Consider the following 18,112-nt stretch of genomic DNA (forward strand, 5'->3'; position numbering starts at 1 on the left):
GAGTTGATGTCTCTCCTCTCCTACCTGTCATACAAGAACACAGCACAGGCAACAAACAAGTGAAATACTCTTGGTTAATGGAAGAGTATGGTTAGAACAATTGAGGAATTAATTCAAACAGTTAGTGAGTCAGTGAGTTAGTTGCTTGAATTTAAAGGCATAAAGAAAGAAAGCATGTAACAGAGTGCAGAAATTAAAATTCAACAAGTAACTTGTACTGAATTAATCAAAACAAAAAAAATGCTCAATCTAGTTAACTTCCAATTGGAGAATTGTCAATCGAAAACCAATCCCCGGCAACGGCGCCATAAACTTGATGCGCATAAACTAGTTATGCTACGATTTAGGAAATTGCACGATCGGCAAAATTCCTTCCGGCAAGTGCACCGGTTATCGTCAAGTAAAAACTCACAATAGAGTGAGGTCGAATCCCACAAGGATTGGTTGAGTGAGCAATTCGGATTAGAAGTGTGTTCTAGTTGAGCGGAATCAAGATTTAGATGAGAATTGCGGAATGTAAAATTGGCGGGAAAAGTAAATGACAAGAAATTGAAATGGCGGAATCTTAAATTGCATGAATTAAAGAGCAGAAGCTAAATTGCTGAAATTAAAAGGGAATGGGGGTGATTGCATGAATTGAGTTGCAGAATATAAAGAGAAAGTGGAAATCAGAAATGGGGAATTCATTGGGTGTTAGGAGATATTGAGATCTCCGAATCAAAACATGTTTATCTCTTCCTCAACCAATGCGTTCATTGAATTTTGCTTGGCAATCTTATATGATTGGATACCAATCCCTTGGCTCACCAATTCTCTCTAAAAACAAACAAATTCCCAATCCCTTGGTTTAAATGTTCATAAGAAGAGATTATGCTCGATCACTGATTATACCACACAGTTTCATGAACCACAATTTGGTAGGATTACATGTCACAATATCCATCCAAACCCCAATCCAATTCACTGTGAGAAAGCTTCTCTAGCATGAATCCTCCATTCCTTTCCCAAGGTTCCGAAGGATTCCAATTATGGGTAGTTTCTTTCCCAAGACAACTACCCAATGGAATTAGATCGAGAAGCTTTCTAACAAAATTCAAGAGAAAAGATTGAAGAAGAAGATAAACTATTATTGATTCATTGAATTACAATAGAGCTCCCTAACCCAATGAAAGGGGTTTAGTGAGTCATAGCTCTGAATTCAACTACAAAGATATGAAAACTAGCTAAATGAAAAAGTAAAAGTCCTCCCTAACTTAAATTCTATCCTATTTATACACTTTCTATATTGAGCTTCTGTTGTGTTTCTTGGGCTTTGAGGCCTCTCCCTGCTTTCCTTTTGCCTTGGGTTTATGATCCATAATCTTGATGAGGCTGTTGATCCAAATTCTGTAACATTCATTGAGCCAACTTAGTGATAATCAAATAATGACACATGACTCAATAAATTGAAATTTCAGACTCATCAATCCTTCAGGCCCAATCCCATAAACCATGATATTCAATTGGGTTTCATACCAGAGTAAGTTTAAGTTAATGTTTGTGCTCAAATACTAACTTAAACTGCAATATTTTTGGCCCAGAAACCTTTTCCAAGAGTGGCGTTTAAGTTGCAGTTTAAGCTTAAACTGCAGCTTAAACGCCAGACACTTCCAGTGATGCCTTTTGTGGAAGCACGTTTAAGCTTCAGTTTAAGGTTAAACTGAAGCTTAAACGTGGAAATGGAACAAGGCAGCCCTGGAGGGTAATATAGTCGAACACGTTTAAGCTTCAGTTTAAGGTTAAACTGAAGCTTAAACGTGGAGATAGAAAAGGCAGCCCTGGAGGTCGAACACCTCTAAGCTCCAGTTTAAGGTTAAACTGGAGCTTAAACGTGGAAATAGAGAAAGCCATCCTGGAGGTCGAACACGTTTAAGCTCCAGTTTAAGGTTAAACTGGAGCTTAAACGTGGAAATGGAGGAAGCAACCCTGGAGGTCGAACACGTTTAAGCTCCAGTTTAAGGTTAAACTGGAGCTTAAACGTGGAAGCTGAGAAAGGTAGCCCTGGAGGTGTCGAACACGTTTAATCTCCAGTTTAAGGTTAAACTGGAGCTTAAACGTGGAAATGGAGAAAGCAACCCTGGAGGAGAAACTTGGTCGAACACGTTTAAGCTCCAGTTTAAGGTCAAACTGGAGCTTAAACGTGGAAATGGCTCCCTGGTGCTTTTCCTTTTTCTGGCGTTTAACCTCCAGTTTAAGTTTAAACTGGAGGTTAAACGTGGAACTACCCCCCTTGGTGCCCTTCTCACTTCTGGCGTTTAACCTCCAGTTTAAGGTTAAATTGGAGGTTAAACATGGAAATGCTTCTTTGGTGAGACTTTCATTCTGGCGTTTAACCTCCAGTTTAAGGTTAAACTGGAGGTTAAGCTTCAATTCCAGCATTTCTTAGCCTTCCTGATTCTGGCGTTTAAGCTCCAGTTTAGGCTTAAACTGGAACTTAAACTCCACATGTGATATTCAAGCTTCCTTTATTGATTTTGTTGCTTCCTTGCTTAGCCTCTTCTTCCCTGAAATCATCTAAACAATTGCATCAAAGTCTTGCAAAATTTCATGAGAAATCTTCCATTCATAGCATTCAAGTAATATAACTAAAACTCATGGAATTTGCATTAAAATCATACTGTTTGGATGGTTCATTGCTTTGTTATTCATTTGACCATTCTTGGTTACTTTAAGCTCAAGAAAATGCATAAAACAACTAAAACTAACAGAAAAATGCTAGTGAAACTAGCCTAAGATGCCTTGGCATCACCAAACAAGAAAGGATCTCAAGCCAAGGGAGTTCAAACAAGATCCACGAAGCATGGGACACCAAACAAGCTTTCCATTGGTTCAAAATGATGCAACACTCGTCAGGAAAAACAACTCAATCAACAGTGAATTTTCAAGAAAGAACCTTTGACTAAAGAAGGACAATTGGGAGGACAAACAACACACTAGATAGAAACAATTTAAGTTGACTTAGAGGAGCATGAAATTCACTAGAGAAGGAAAACTGTGACTACTAGTGGTGTTCATAAAAGAAAAAGAGTAGTTAAAAACAAAATCAAGTATCATGACCATAGAAACACAAGCTTAAAGAATTAGCCCATACTTGAGAGGAAAGGTATGAACCTAATATTTTCAAAAGAACAACAATTACGTAAATAATGTATCATACTAAATTAAAGTCAATTTGTCAAACGAAAACTAACTGGAAATAAAGTGAAAAGCCCTTCCTTTAAGAATTTAAAAATACCTAAGTACGTAATCAAATAGAGTTACGTATAGGGACCATAATAAAATTATTTTGAAAAGTCAAATTGTATTTAAAGTAAGTGTAGTTCCATAAACCAGTAAAAGAACATGCGAGGTATTAGAAATAAATAGTTTTTAAATTGCATAAGGAATTTTCAAAGTTTTATATAGATAGATGTATATCAAATCAAAAGCGATTTTATAAAATTTTGAAAATTGGTTATAAATATAGTCAATTAAGAGAAAAACTGAATCACCATTTTTTTAAGACTAGAAGTAAGGACATAAAAAGACACATTGCATCAAGACACGTTTAAAATCATGTCGAAAAATTACATGAATCAAGAAAAGAGCTCAAACAGAGAAAGACAGATACACCAAGAAATTCAAACCGGCATATGCAATTTAGAATCAAGAAGAATGCATATGAACAGAAAAATAGGATTGAAAACATCAAACTGCTTCCCAAAAGAGTTGACAAGAACATCAAAATAGGCTAAGAAACAATAAGTCACATGACATCCAACAGAATCCAAAGCACATAACTGAGTAACCTCGAGAAATAGTTTCTAACGTTTCCAAAACCAGCGATTTACTTTACTCAAAACTCGTATATCATCTATGATAATGCATCAGTGCTTTCATATACATAATTCACTAGTATTAAGCCGGCCAAACTTAATATCAGGAATTATGCAACGCAAGACTAATGGCATTAATCAATAGACAGTAATGTGCATAAAGCTCTAATTCTCGTCATTCAATAAGACCTATTACATGACAAACGCTCAGAGTATGCAATTGAAGCAGAGTCGGTCCATTCCTCAGGCTCTACAGGAAAGACCGCTCTGATACCACAAATGTAACACCCTAACTATCAAAATGTCACGCTTCCGGCTGCACCACTCTCATAGCTCGAGTATTTCCACGACTTTTATAATATTTAAGACTAAAAATATGAGCCTGTTTAAAACTTAAAACCGCATAACACTTCGATAACTCTTTTTCGTGAAAACCTAAACATACATGCACATACAATTCAGATATAACCTTAAGATATATATATATACATATATATATCACTAGTTTACAATTATACATATCATAATTTCCTATCCCTCTTACAAACATAATAAGGATAAAGGCGAGGGAAAACAATAGCTACGGTAATACAAAAGGACCAAATAAACAGAAAATAAACATAACTTTCCTGAAGCTTCGCCTTCCATATCCTGAAAAGGAATAACCTGTAGAGGAGTGAGAACGTCGTCCTCGCTTGTTCTCACTATAGGATTACAGAAATTTCTATAACAAGATACGTAAAAATAAAATCATTCTTAGAGTTCAGTGATCATTGCTCGTCTTATAAGTCTTTCCAAAAACCATAGGTTCACATTCGTAATCCAGAAAATTCCCCTTTTTTTTTGAAAACTTGCTAAATTTCTCAAATATTCTAAAATAAAACCTTTTTCCTAAAAAAAATGTCTGAAAAGTCTTTTCTAGACCGCAACCATGAAAGCAGTTACCTACGCGGTATAAATGATCATCTCGTTCCAAGCATAGGTTCATTATGTCTATACTGAATCGATCAGATACTTTATACAGAACTAGGAATCAATATACCAATCACGGCCTCAAGCCCATCCAATCCAACACGGCCCCCGGCCCAAACAGCTCAATCAGTAACCAACTCATCACAAACCAATCAATTCAAACACAATCACAATTAATGTGGTTCAAGCACAATCAAGAGCAATTACAACAAGTATAACAGTTAGCAGTTAACATAAGTATTCACATAAGCAAACCAAATACAATATGCACACCCAAACAATATCACTTAGATGCAAATGATGAATGCCTGTCCTACTGGCTGTGATATCATATTGTCGGTTCAATTGCCAACCCGACACATTTCCATGGGAATGTTGCGTTTCGATCACGTATAAATGGGAACCCTCTGGGATAACGTGCCCGCCACACGGTCCAGAATGTCAGTGCCTGCACACTCCTATGATCCGAAAGGATGTGAGCGGGATACTTTGCCTCCGACCTCACATCTACACGTAAGCGGGATTAACCACTGTCCTTACGCGGGCGCCGCAACCTCGACAAGCGGGATTAACCATCATCCTTGCCAGGCGCAAACGACTTATCAACAATCTCGTCAATTATCAAATCTCTCAGCATAAGCGGGACGAACCCGGCCCTTATGCCTACCAAACAGTAACTCATCAATCTTGATGATATCTACAATCAATCAGGCTCAAAATCTTAATTCAAAATCATTATTGGCCCATTTACTTTTAAGTAACAAACGTAGTCAATTCACAGCTAGCCAAGAATCACTTTTCAAAATGGAGCCACTTTCCACATCTTTCCAATACTTCCAAAGATCTCAAAACCATGCCAAGTTCAAAATCTCTTTGAAAGACTCAAAATCATTCATTTCTAAATCAAGATTTGGTCGTAAAATTCTTCGGCGGAGTCTCAATACTTCAGGGGAGAATAACCTATCTCTTTTCTTAAATTCCTTGAAAACCTCTGAAACTTTAACTTGTTGAGTTGAATAAATAGAATAGGGTTTAAACCCAAAACCAAATCGTGTTTCCAATTATTTCGCACCAATTTCAAAAGCAACCAAACTTAAGCCAAAACCAAATCATTTTTAAACCGAAAACCAATTTCAGTTTCATTCTTAAATCTGTTTCCAAGGGCTCGGAAAGTGTTTCATTTTTAATAAATCAAAGTTCCAGAAAATACTTCAAGCTCTTCCTAAATGTCGTAAAGTGAAATAGATTAATTGAAAACCACGTTTATTTTAAACCCATTAAAACCCCCTCCAAAATCTGTTTACGTAAACCAATTTCCAAAACATAAAAATTTCATACTTAAATTGATTTTTAAGGCATAATTCCTTTCATAATAATTACATCCAAGATATAGAGATTTTCGTACTAAGGCAAGTTCAAACATAATTTATTTCTCAAATATTTAAGTCAAAGCATAATTCATTCTTTTCCAAAATAACAATTCCAATCAAAATCTCAGATTTTCTTGAAATTTCGGCAGCATCTCCCCTAAAACTTGGTCTTTGCCACCCTTTTCGGGTCCCAACAAAACCAATCATCAATCCTTTCTGACAGGTTCAAGACTAAATCAGTTTCCAATAAAACAAAACTCAACTTTCAAATTATCAAAAATCATTGGAATCAACCAATCCAGAAATCTCCAATTTACCAAAATCAGACATTGTTACAATCAAACAAGCACCCATATTCATTCAAGATAAAACCAGACAATTCATAAGACTCACATAACTACCAGAAATACATTTTGTACAACATATCTATTTATAACAACTTCCACTTTAAAATGAATCAGTTTGAATAAAAATCCCCTACCTAGATACATTGAAATCACAACCCAAACTCGCTAACTGACACCTTTCGTATTGACCCGAATCGACTACAGTCAAAACCTCAGCTCCAACCCGCTTTCTCAACAACCACAACCACTCTAATCACAACATATAATAGCCGAGATTAACTCTCATAACAACGAATGCTACAACACCTCAACGTATAATGGAGCAGTAACTAGAGGGCTTTCAGATCGAGACGCTTACCGAACGAAGAAGGAACGGCTGAACAGAAATAGCGGTGGTCTCCGAACCGGCTTGGCGGCAGCCCGGCAGCCACCTCAAATGGCAGTGGTGACCCGGACTTCAGCAACAACAACTGAAATTAACATGCAACGACAATAAAGCTTCCGGAAACCCAAAGGAAACGAAGACCAACTTAAACCCTTACCAGCCGTGGCGTTCCCGGCGGCAGCAGCGGCGGCATGGAATTCCGGTGACGCAGCAGTAGCGCAAGCATGACAATGGCGAGGCCAGCAATGCGGCGGCGATAGAGCTCTGCAGCGGTTCTCTCTCTCTTATTTGTGAATGGCGACTGGCAGCAGGGAGGGTGGATGGCGGCGGCGCAAGCAATGGGACGCGGCGGCGAACTCCTTCCCGTGGTGACTCCCTCGCGAGTCTTCTCTCTCTACCCGATCTCTCTCTCTCGTCATGCTCACCGGCAGAGGCAAGATGACGACGACAGAACCCAGGCGGTAGCTTTTCGGCGCGAATCTTGACTCGCACTCGCCTCTTCTCTCTCCTCCATGGTTGGCGATGGTGGCGACGGGAAGAAGCTCGACGGCGTCCTCTTCCCACAAGCTTTCTCCCTCAGCGCAATGGCGTGGTGACCTAGCGGCAAGACGGCGCAACTCTGGAGCGGCTCTTCCCTCTCCTGGCGACAGCAACGGCGACGGCGCTCCTCGCCGGCACCGCACCATCCCTCTTTCCCGATTCCTTACTCTCTCCCCGTTTCGACCTCCTGGCAGCGTCACGACGGCGGCGACGGTGTAGTGACGCCCACCGGCGCCACCTCCTTTCCTTCCTCCTCTCTTTCCCCTCCGGTCCTCCCCCTCTTCTCTTTTTCCCTTTCTATCTCTTCCTTTCTTCATTTTGTTTACAGCTACTACTGCTGTTGTTAGGGTTAGGTGCACTAGTGTGCACTGGATCAGGGGAACCGGGTAACCGAGTAGGGTTTCCAGGGTTAGGGTTGTGTGTGTTGAGTTTTAGGATTAGGGTAAAATTAGGTACAAGGGTAACTTCGTAATTTCAAATAAAATAGGGATAATATGGTAATTGAAAATAAATTCTAATCCAACAATAATAATATATATAAAATACTATTTGATCATCCATTTTGCAAATTATTTTTAATAAAATATTCAAATCCAAAAATTAGAAATAATATACTAAATTTCTTTATTTTCCAAAATAGTAGTATCAATATTTTAAAATATTAATTATTTAGTCCAAATCATATAAAAATCCTTATTATTTCACAACTACAAACTTTATAATTTAAATATATAAAATAACTCAATAATTATAAAATTAGATAAAATCTTAATTTAAATAGCCCAAACTCATTATTTTTAGTTTTCTAGAACTTTAAGTTGTAAATAGAGAAATACTCCATAAGCATAGAGTTTGGATAAAAACCTTAATTTATTTCAAATCCAATTAATCAAAACTACCTTTAATTACCTTCAATAAGATAATTTATGAAATTAAAAATATAAATAAATATATGATTTGAGATTAGTTCAAATAGGACTTCTCGAAAGTCTTGGGTCTTACAACAAGGCCCCAAGAGTGTTGATTTCTGGGATGAATCCCGGGGTCCCAGACCTTGCCTTTGCACCCATCTTCTTGTTGATCATCATTTTTTCACTTGGGTGGTGAATAGTTGGAATTCTCACTGAGACATTCAAACAGCTTCCTAGACCCATTCAGTTGAGTTTTATACCAACCTTTGCATTTAAACTTAAAGCTTCCAACCATAATGAACCTTGCTTGACAATTCTTATCACCGGCCATCTTCCTCTTACTCTTAATGTCACAAAGAGCTCTAAGTTGACCATCCGTCTCCAGTAGCCCATATATAAGTGGGATTAGAAAGCTATGGGATATGAATTTTACCCACTTGAATGTTGTGAATGATGATGGCAACTTAGGGGGAGGGGTTTTCAACAACTTTGGGAAGGTAATTTCAAGCTCCACTCCCTTGTGCTCTTCTTTGACATCTTCTACCTCTTGATCAACCTCTACAAAATCTTCAACCATGATCTACCTTGGAGGTTGTACGCTCTTCTCAACATCAACATCAAACACCGTGGAAGGAGGTTCTGTGACTGGACTTTCCAATGGAGGTACAACATCTCTTAAGTCTGCAACCACTTCTTCCTTTTTAATAATTGCTGCTTTGTCGAGTTATTTAAGTATAAAATCGTACTCATCCTCGATGTTTTTCTTTCTATGACAACTCCTTTCAACTATTCTTTCATCTTCAAGGGTCTCTCCTACACTTACCCGTAGGGCCTCCTCTAGCTCTTTATGAAGTATGGATTCGTGAAGATGATTCCTTCTTTCCTGTTCCATATCAATAGCATAATTGGGATCATCTTGCTCTTGGATTGATGGATGTGGGTGCTCTTCCATGGATGGTGGTGCTGGGATGGAGAGATTATTCTGTGGTTGACAAAGAAGTGTACTAGAGCTTGAGGGTTGATTGTTGAAGGTATTTGGTGGTCTGATTTGGGTGAAGAGAGCTTGTATAGTAGAGTTTAGATCAGCAAGTGCTTTCTCCATGGAGGTTTGGGGTGGATCTATGTATGGTTCATTTGGTTCATAAGGTGGTTGGTATGGTGGATGTGGGTTAGGGTCATATGGAGGTGAATGGTGGAAAAGGGCTTGTGAGTATGGTGGTCCCAAGTTGTATTGTGGAGGTTCATAGGCATATGATGGTGATTGTTGATAGTCCATTGGAGGTGGTTGTTGCCATGAGGGTTGATCAAGCCCTTGTGGCTCCTCCCATCTTTGATTGTTCCAACCTTGATGCCTGTTCTCATTGTAATTTCTTCTTCCTACAAACATAATTGTAACCAGACTCATAGCCAAAGGGGTGAGAGTTCATAGTAGCAAAATAAAAATTAAAAATAAAAATAAAAATAAATTTAAATTAAAAGGTTATCTAAATTTTGAATTTGAAAATTAAATTTTGAAATTTAAAATTTGAAATTTTGAAATTTGAATTTTGAAATTTGATTTTTGAAATAAGATAAGATAAGATAAAAATTTTAAAAATAAAAATCTGAAATTTTTTTTTCGAAAAAAATTAATTAAAAATATTTTTGAATTTAGTGAGGAAAGAGAAAAACAATAAAATGACACCAAATTTCAAATTTTTAGATCAAAACGAAGAAAACAACTAAGAACAGCTTGAAGGTCAAGATGAACGCGAAGAACAACTTGAAGATCAAGATGAACATTAAGAACAAATTTTTGAAAAAAAAAATTTTTTTTTAATAACTAAATAAAAACCAATAACCTCTTAATTTATGAAAAAGCAAAAATAAAAACAAAAATAAAAACAAATAAACAAGCAAAAATAAAAAAAATAAATATTTACAATAACCAATAATAGGGCACACGTTTGCAATTCCCCGGCAACGGCGCCATTTTAACGTTGGGATTTTTGCCAGTAAAGAATGTCATAAAGACAGTCGCATTGTAGATATAGTCTCTAAACCGACAGAAATCCCTTCGTACAAACCTTTTGGTTGTCACAGGTAACAAACCCCTTTAAAATTGATAACCGAGTATTCAAACCTCGGGTCGTCTTCTCAAGGAATTGCAGGGAGGTATGTTCTTATTATTGGTTATGAGTTTGTAAATTGGGGTTTAGGAAGTAAGGTGAGAATATGTTATATGATAAATAAAATAAAATAATAATAATAATAAAATAAACTCTTGGCAAAGTATGAAGAACTGGAAGTCCTATCCTTATCAATTGCGATGTGAATTGGGTTTTAGTCCCACTTTGTTAACCTCTAACTATGAAGGTAAATCAAGTGGATTAATTAGCTTAATCCTCAGGTCCTAGTCAATTCCTATGGAAAGACTAGAGTTATTGGAGCAACTCCCAATTTCAACCACCCCTTTATTTGACAGCTCAAGCATTACCAATAAATCAACCAAAGCCAAAAGGGAAAAACCTAAATTATTTAAATAAAGAAAAGCAATCATAGATCTGAAAATACCTCAAATTAGCACTAATAAAGATATCAAATGTAACATGGAAGAGTTCATAAATTAAATTACAAAAATAAATAAAAGGAACATTGAACCTGTGATTGCAAAAGACGAAATAATCATGAAGTGAAAAGAATCCTAATTCTAAATCCTAAGAGAGAGGAGAGAACCTCTCTCTCTATAAACTACATCTACTGCTAAAATTGTGAATATGAAAGCTTCCTTATGAATGGATGCGATCTCCCACTTTATAGCCTCTAATCTGTGTTTTCTAGGCCGCGAATTGGGTCGAAAACAGCCCGGAAATCGCTGGAGAAGATTTCAAACACGCTGATTTTTGTCACTGCGACGCGGCCGCATGGATCACGCGGTCGCGTCACCTAGTGTCAGGGTAACTATAGCATATTATATATCAAATTGAAGCCCCGGACGTTAGCTTTCCAACGCAACTGGAACCGCGTCATTTGGACTTTTGTAGCTAAAGTTATAGTCATTTGAGTGCGAAGAGGTCAGGCTGGACAGCTTAGCAATTTCTCCAACTTCTTGTATTCCTTCCACTTTTACATGCTTCCTTTCCATCCTCCAGGCCATTCCTGCCTTATAATATCTGAAAACACTTAACACACATATCAAGGCATCTAATGGTAATAAGAGAGGATTAATAATAAGAAAATATAAGATCAAAGAAGCATGTTTTCAATCAAAACACATAATTAGGAAGGCAAATGTAAAACCATGCAAATAGTATGAATAAGTGGGTAAAGAGTTGATAAAATCCATTCAATTAAGCACAAGATAAACCATGAAATAGTGGTTTATCACACGCCTAGAGGCTGGTGTGCCACGCCCATGATCTTGCCTTGGTTCCAGTAGCTAGTGTGCCACGCCTCAGTCTTCAAGTGGCACACCATAGTGAGATTCTTGGGTTGGTGTGCCACGCCTTCGACATCAAGTTGCACGCCCAGCCCTTGCTTTGGTCTCTTTGTGCATTGGCGTGCCATGCCTGGTTGCTCAAGTGGCACACCTAAGTGAGATTGAGAGGTTGGCGTGCCACGCCTTCGACCTCAAGTGGCACGCCCAGTCTTCAATTGCCTTCATCCCCTTCTCTGGATTATTGTACCAGCGTGCCACGCCATGCAGCTCAAGTGGCACGCCCATACATTTGTGAACTCTTCAAGCTTGGCGTGCCACACCTGGATTCTTAAGTGGCACGCCCAAGTGACTTCTTGGAGCTGGCGTGCCACGCCTTCGATACCAAGTGGCACGCCATAGTGAGGGTTCTTCCTGGAGTGGTGAGTTGGCGTGCCACGCTCCTTTGCTCAAGTGGCACGCCCATAGTAGCTGATAGTTTCGGCGTGCCACGCCTAACCTGGCATGCCACGCCCCTTTTGTGTCCTCCATTGTTGCTCTCTGGAACTTTGTACTAGCGTGCCACGCCCAGTCCCTGGCGTGCCACGCCCACATGCATGCTTGGACTTCTCCTCTGGAATTTAGTACTGGCGTGCCACGCCTAGTTCCTGGCATGCCACGCCAGTGCATTTTTTGTGGCGTTTGCTCCCAAGTGGCATGCCAGTTTCACACGCCCAGCTTCTTGTTGCTTTCTACCCATTTTTGATGCCTTTTTCATGTGAAATTCAACACAACTCATTTCAAAGTAGTGTACCATAATATTCATCAAATAATGCATGAATTATACTGATCAATGAGATTTATGCTCTTTTATGGTCCTCTTTATGCAAGAAAGAAGGGTAGATGATGCAAGTCATCAGAGACCTCTTTGAATGACCGCACTGCACCCTTGGATCGAGATCACTGTCTCTTTTTCATTCCAGCTCCTCTTCTTGTTAATAAGTTCCTTGAGAAACTTTGCATATAGAGGCATCTGCTCCAATGCTTCAGCAAATGGGATGTTGATCTCCAGCTTCTTAAACACTTCTAAGAACTTGGGGAATTGTTGATCCTTTAGCTCCTTTTGCAATCTCTGAGGATGTGGTAGAGGAGGAGTATAAGGCTTCACTTCTTTCCTCTGTGCTTATGAATGTTCCTCAATAATCTGCTTCCCATTCTTTGAAGCTTGAGGTTCCTCATCCTTCTCCTTAAGTGTCACCTCTTCCTTGCTGCTGGCCTCATCATTCTCCACAGGCGTCTTGTTAGTTTCTTTGTCATTTACCAAGGTCTTTCCACTCCTAAGTTGAATGGCTTTGCATTCTTCCTTGGGTTGGGAATAGTGTTACTTGGAAGTGCATTGGTTGGTCTCTCAGCTGCTGTATGCTTGGACAATTGTCCAATTTCCTCTCTAGATTCCGCATTGAAGCTTCATGGTTGTTACTGGTTAGCTCTTGATGTTTCATCATCTTTTCCATCAATATCTCCAAGTTGGAGATCCTTTGAGATTATTGGGGTGGTTGTGGTTGATTATGGGATGTCGAGGATGGATGATAGTTATTTTCGTTAGTGGATGGGTTGTTGGGTCGATAGTAGTTGGGTTGGGGTTAATTGTTTTGTGGTTTTCTATATTGGTTTTGGTTAGTGTTTTGATGGTTTGTGTTTCTGGAATTGTTCTGGTTTGAGTTTCTCTGCTAAGGCTGCTGGTTTTTGTTGTCTCCTCACCTCAAATTGGGATGATTCCTCCAGGACGAGTTATAAGTGTCTCCATGGAACTCATTTTGTCCAGCTCCTTGGTTGTGCATATAGTTAACTTGCTCTTGCTGCTGCTCTTCATAGTTTTCCTCATTTTGCCCCCACCCAGCTGGTGGTTGATTTGTTGTGTTCACTACTACAATTTGAAGACCATCAATCCTTTTGGCCATCATCTATATTTGTTGCTGGATCTATTGATGTATCACTTTATTTTGAGCCAAAATGGTGTCCACACCTTCCAGCTCCAATACACCCTTCCTTTGAGCTGGTTGGCGTTGCCTTTGATGAGCATAGAAGTATTAATTATTTGTCACAGTATCTATGAGATTTTGGGCTTCCTCAGCTGTCTTCATGAGCTGCACTTATCCTCCAACAGAATAATCCAAGGCCTCTTGAGCTTTCAGTGTCAATCCTTCATAGAAATTCTGAAGCATATCCCATTCATTGAACATCTCTGGAGAACACTTTCTGATTAAGGCTTTGTATCTTTCCCAGGCCTCATAAAGTGACTCTCCATCTATTTGGGTGAAGGTTTGTACCTCTGTCTTCAATCTTATCATCTTCTGAGGTGGGTAGAATTTGGCTAGAAATTTACTCAGTAGATCCTTGATGACAAGTCATCCTAGCCTATTTTAACTAGTCTTTTCCTTTTGTTTTCATTAGAATTATGCACTTTCTTGAACCATAAGCAAGCTAATTGAGTAGATTTTCATGTTTCCCTTGATTGAATCAACCATGTATGAATTCATGCCATTTCATGAGGTTTTATGCTATAATTGTTGCATATTATGATAGAATGAATATCTCATGATTTTAAGCATAGCTTTGATGTGTTTGGTTGATTAATGATAGGTGAAGAAAGCTTGGAGAAAGGTTGAAGCAAGAAGGAATGGCTAGGAGTGAAGAGAAGACAATGGAATAAGTGAAATTGAACCAGGAAGCAAAAAGCTGGACCTAAAGTTAGCATCAAACTTTTGCACAAACTTTTGGTTGAAAAGTTAGCCCCAACGTTAGCCCCCTAACTTGGAGGCTAACGTTGGAACTTGAAAATTCTCCCCTGGGCTCCAAAAGTTTGCGCCAACGTTAGCCCCCTAACTTTGAGGCTAACGTTGGCACATGAATTTCTCCCCTGGGCACCAAAAGTTTGCGCCAACGTTAGCCCCCTAACTTTGAGGCTAACGTTGGCATGAGAAACTCCTCCCTGGCCACCTAACGTTTGTGCCAATGTTAGACCCCTAACTTGGAGGCTAACGTTGGCACATGAAAATACAAAGGAGAGGAGCAAAAGTTTGCGCCAACGTTAGACCCCTAACTTGGAGGCTAACGTTGGCGCCATGAGTGCACTAGAAAGGGCCAACGTTGGAGCCAAAGTTAGACCCCTAACTTTGGCACCAACGTTGGTATCAGCAAATTGTGCTAGCTGATATGAAAAGTTGGAGCCAAAGTTAGACCCCTAACTTTGGCTCAAACTTTTACTCCAACTTTTGCAAAACTCCAACCCGGTTCAATTGGTTCACTTTGGTTCTTCTTCAAACTCCAAGAGCAATCAACCAAGGCCTCTTTCAACCCAATTCCACCAAGGGCAAAGGCCCAACTCAAGGCTTGAAGATCATTGGAAGAAAGTGTATAAATAGGATAGAATTCAAGTTCTTGGGGGAGCTTTCTTTTGGGAATTTTCATAATAGTTTTCGGAGAGCTTTGGATATTGAGTGATCTTTAATTTCTTGTCTTGGGGAAGGAGAATTCACTTCTCTTCCTCTCAGTTTTATTGCTTTAAATTTCAATTACAATTGTCTTGGATCTTGGGTTGGAGAATTGAAGAAATTCTGTTTCAATCTCATCCTTGGATCTCTCTGTTTATTTACTGCTTAATTGAATTTCCGTTTCTGTTACTTGCTTCTCATCTACTTTCCTTGCAATTTACAATTTCCTTTCAATTGTTCTTATTGGATCTAGGAAGGCATTGAGATCTAGACTTAGTTTTCTAGTCTCTGGGTCCTGAGATCCAAATTTCCAATTTACATTCTGTTTCTTGCTTTCCATGTTCATTTACCTTTCTGCTATCAGATCCGATCCAATCCCAATTCCCTTTTACTCTTCTGTTTGATGCAATTTAACTTTTCCTTGTTTAATTTCTGCAAATCCACGTCCCAATCCCCTTTACATTTCAAGCAATTTACATTCCTTGCACTTTAAGATTCCGCAATTTACATTTCTTGCACTCTAAGTTTCTGCCATTTAATTTCTTGTTCTTTACGTTTCAGCAATTTATTTCTTGTTCTCTTTACTTCAATGCAATTTAATTCTGCAAGTCACAAAACCATCAACCAAATCTTGATTCGCTTGACTAAATCAACCACTAAACTAAAATTGCTCAATCCTTCAATCCCTGTGGGATCGACCTCACTCCCGTGAGTTTTTATTACTTGATGCGACCCGGTGCACTTGCCGGTTAGATTTGTGTGTTTTGGGAGAGATTCATTTTTCCTCCAAAATACTCATCAATCCTCCCAATTATTGATGCTTTCTTTTGGAAATGCCTCCAACCATTGGACAACTTTGTCCCTTAATGAAAATGGGAATAGCAGCAACTTATAGATGTCTGGATGTACACAATTTGTCTTTACTGTGTCACATATCCTCAGAAAGGTGGATAGGTGCTGGTTTAGATCTTCCAAGGGACCTCCCCCATAAGAACAGTTGTTCTGCACCAAAGTGATGAGTTGACACTTTAACTCAAAGTTGTTTGCATGAACATTTGGAGTGAGTATGCTACTCCCACAGTTTTCTTGCATTGGGGAAGGTGTAGGAAGCTAGAACTCTCCTTTGAGGCTGGCAACTGTTATTAGCCACACCCTCAGGGTGATTTGGGGTGTTATCCTCCATCTCTTGATCCTCTTCTTCTGATTCTTCTTCTCCAGTAATTCTCTTTCCTCTTGCTTCTCTTCTTCTTCTCAGTAATGTTCTCTCCAGCTCAGAATCAAAAGATGTGGATTCACCTCTTCTTCCTCCTAACATAAAACACACACAAAACCAGAAACCAAAAGTAATTCACCCTACTGCTAGAGTGAGGTTAAAGTTAGCTTAAACAAAAACTCAAACAGTTAGTGTGCTTGACAAAAAAAAACAAAGAAAAATGATTAATCTAGATTATCACTCTACTTAATCATTGTCAATCTATATCAATCCCCGGCAACGGTTCCAAAAACTTGATGAGGGAAAAATGATTCCACACAAACTCACCGGCAAGTGTACCAGGTCGCATCAAGTAGTAATAACTCACAAGAGTGAGGTCGATCCTACAGGGATTGATGGATTGAGCAACTTTAGTTAGGTGATGAATTTATTTAAATGAATAGTTGATGATTTGAGTGAAACTTGATTAACAGAAGTAAAATTGCAAGAAAATAAAAGGGAGAAGGTAAATTGACAAAATTTTAAAGTGCAGAAGAATTAAATTGCAGAAACATAAAGTGCAAAAAAAAAGGGTAAATGATGCAACCTTTGAGAAGATGGTCTTCAATGTCTTCAAAGCAATGAGTTACCCTAAGGAATCCATAGGAGAATGCATGATGGTAGATACCATAGAAAAGATAGTTCAAGGGGTTTTAGAGGAAGAACAATGCGAGGAAACTATGGAGCTGGATCAACAAGCATCAGATGGAGAAATACCACATGGACAACAAGGAAATGGAGGCACCAAAACTAGAGCTGAAGACCCTGCCTCCAAGTTTGAAGTATGCCTACTTGGGTAACAGTAACACTTACACAGTAATCATTAATTCAAGCTTTAGTAAGGAACAAGTAGAGGAGCTTATCCAAGTGCTGAAGCAACATAAAGATGCTATAGGATGGACACTTGCAGACCTGAAGGGAATTAGTCCTTCAATGTGTATGTACAAAATCCTAATTGAAGAAGGTGCTAAGCCCTCAAGACAGTAACAAAGAAGGCTAAGCCCAACCATGAATGATGTAGTCCAAAAAGAGGTGTTAAAATTGTGGCAAGTTGGGGTGATCTACCCAATCTTAGACAGCCCTTGGGTAAGCCCAATGCAAGTAGTCCCGAAGAAATGAGGGGTCACTGTTGTACCAAATGAGAAGAATGAGCTAATACCTACAAGAACAATGACCGGCTGGTGCATGTGCATTGATTATAGGAAGCTTAATGAAGCCACCAGGAAGGATCTCTTCCCCCTACCTTTCATGGACCAGATGCTAGAAAGACTTGCGGGACATGAATATTATTGCTTCTTGGACGGTTACTCTGGTTACAACCAAATAGTTGTAGATCCTAAGGACCAAGAAAAGACCTCATTTACCTATCCCTATGGTGTTTTTGCTTATAGGAGAATACCCTTTGGATTGTGCAATGCACCTGCAACATTCCAAAGGTGCATGCTCTGCATATTTTCAGACATGATTGAAAGATTTATTGAAGTGTTTATGGATGACTTCTCTGTGTTTGGTGATTCATATTCTAACTACTTGCACCACTTAGCCTTGGTGCTAAAGAGATGCCAAGAAACTAACCTCATTTTGAATTGGGAA

This window comes from Arachis hypogaea, chromosome 18 (assembly GCF_003086295.3).
Source record: "Arachis hypogaea cultivar Tifrunner chromosome 18, arahy.Tifrunner.gnm2.J5K5, whole genome shotgun sequence".
NCBI lineage: Eukaryota > Viridiplantae > Streptophyta > Magnoliopsida > Fabales > Fabaceae > Arachis > Arachis hypogaea.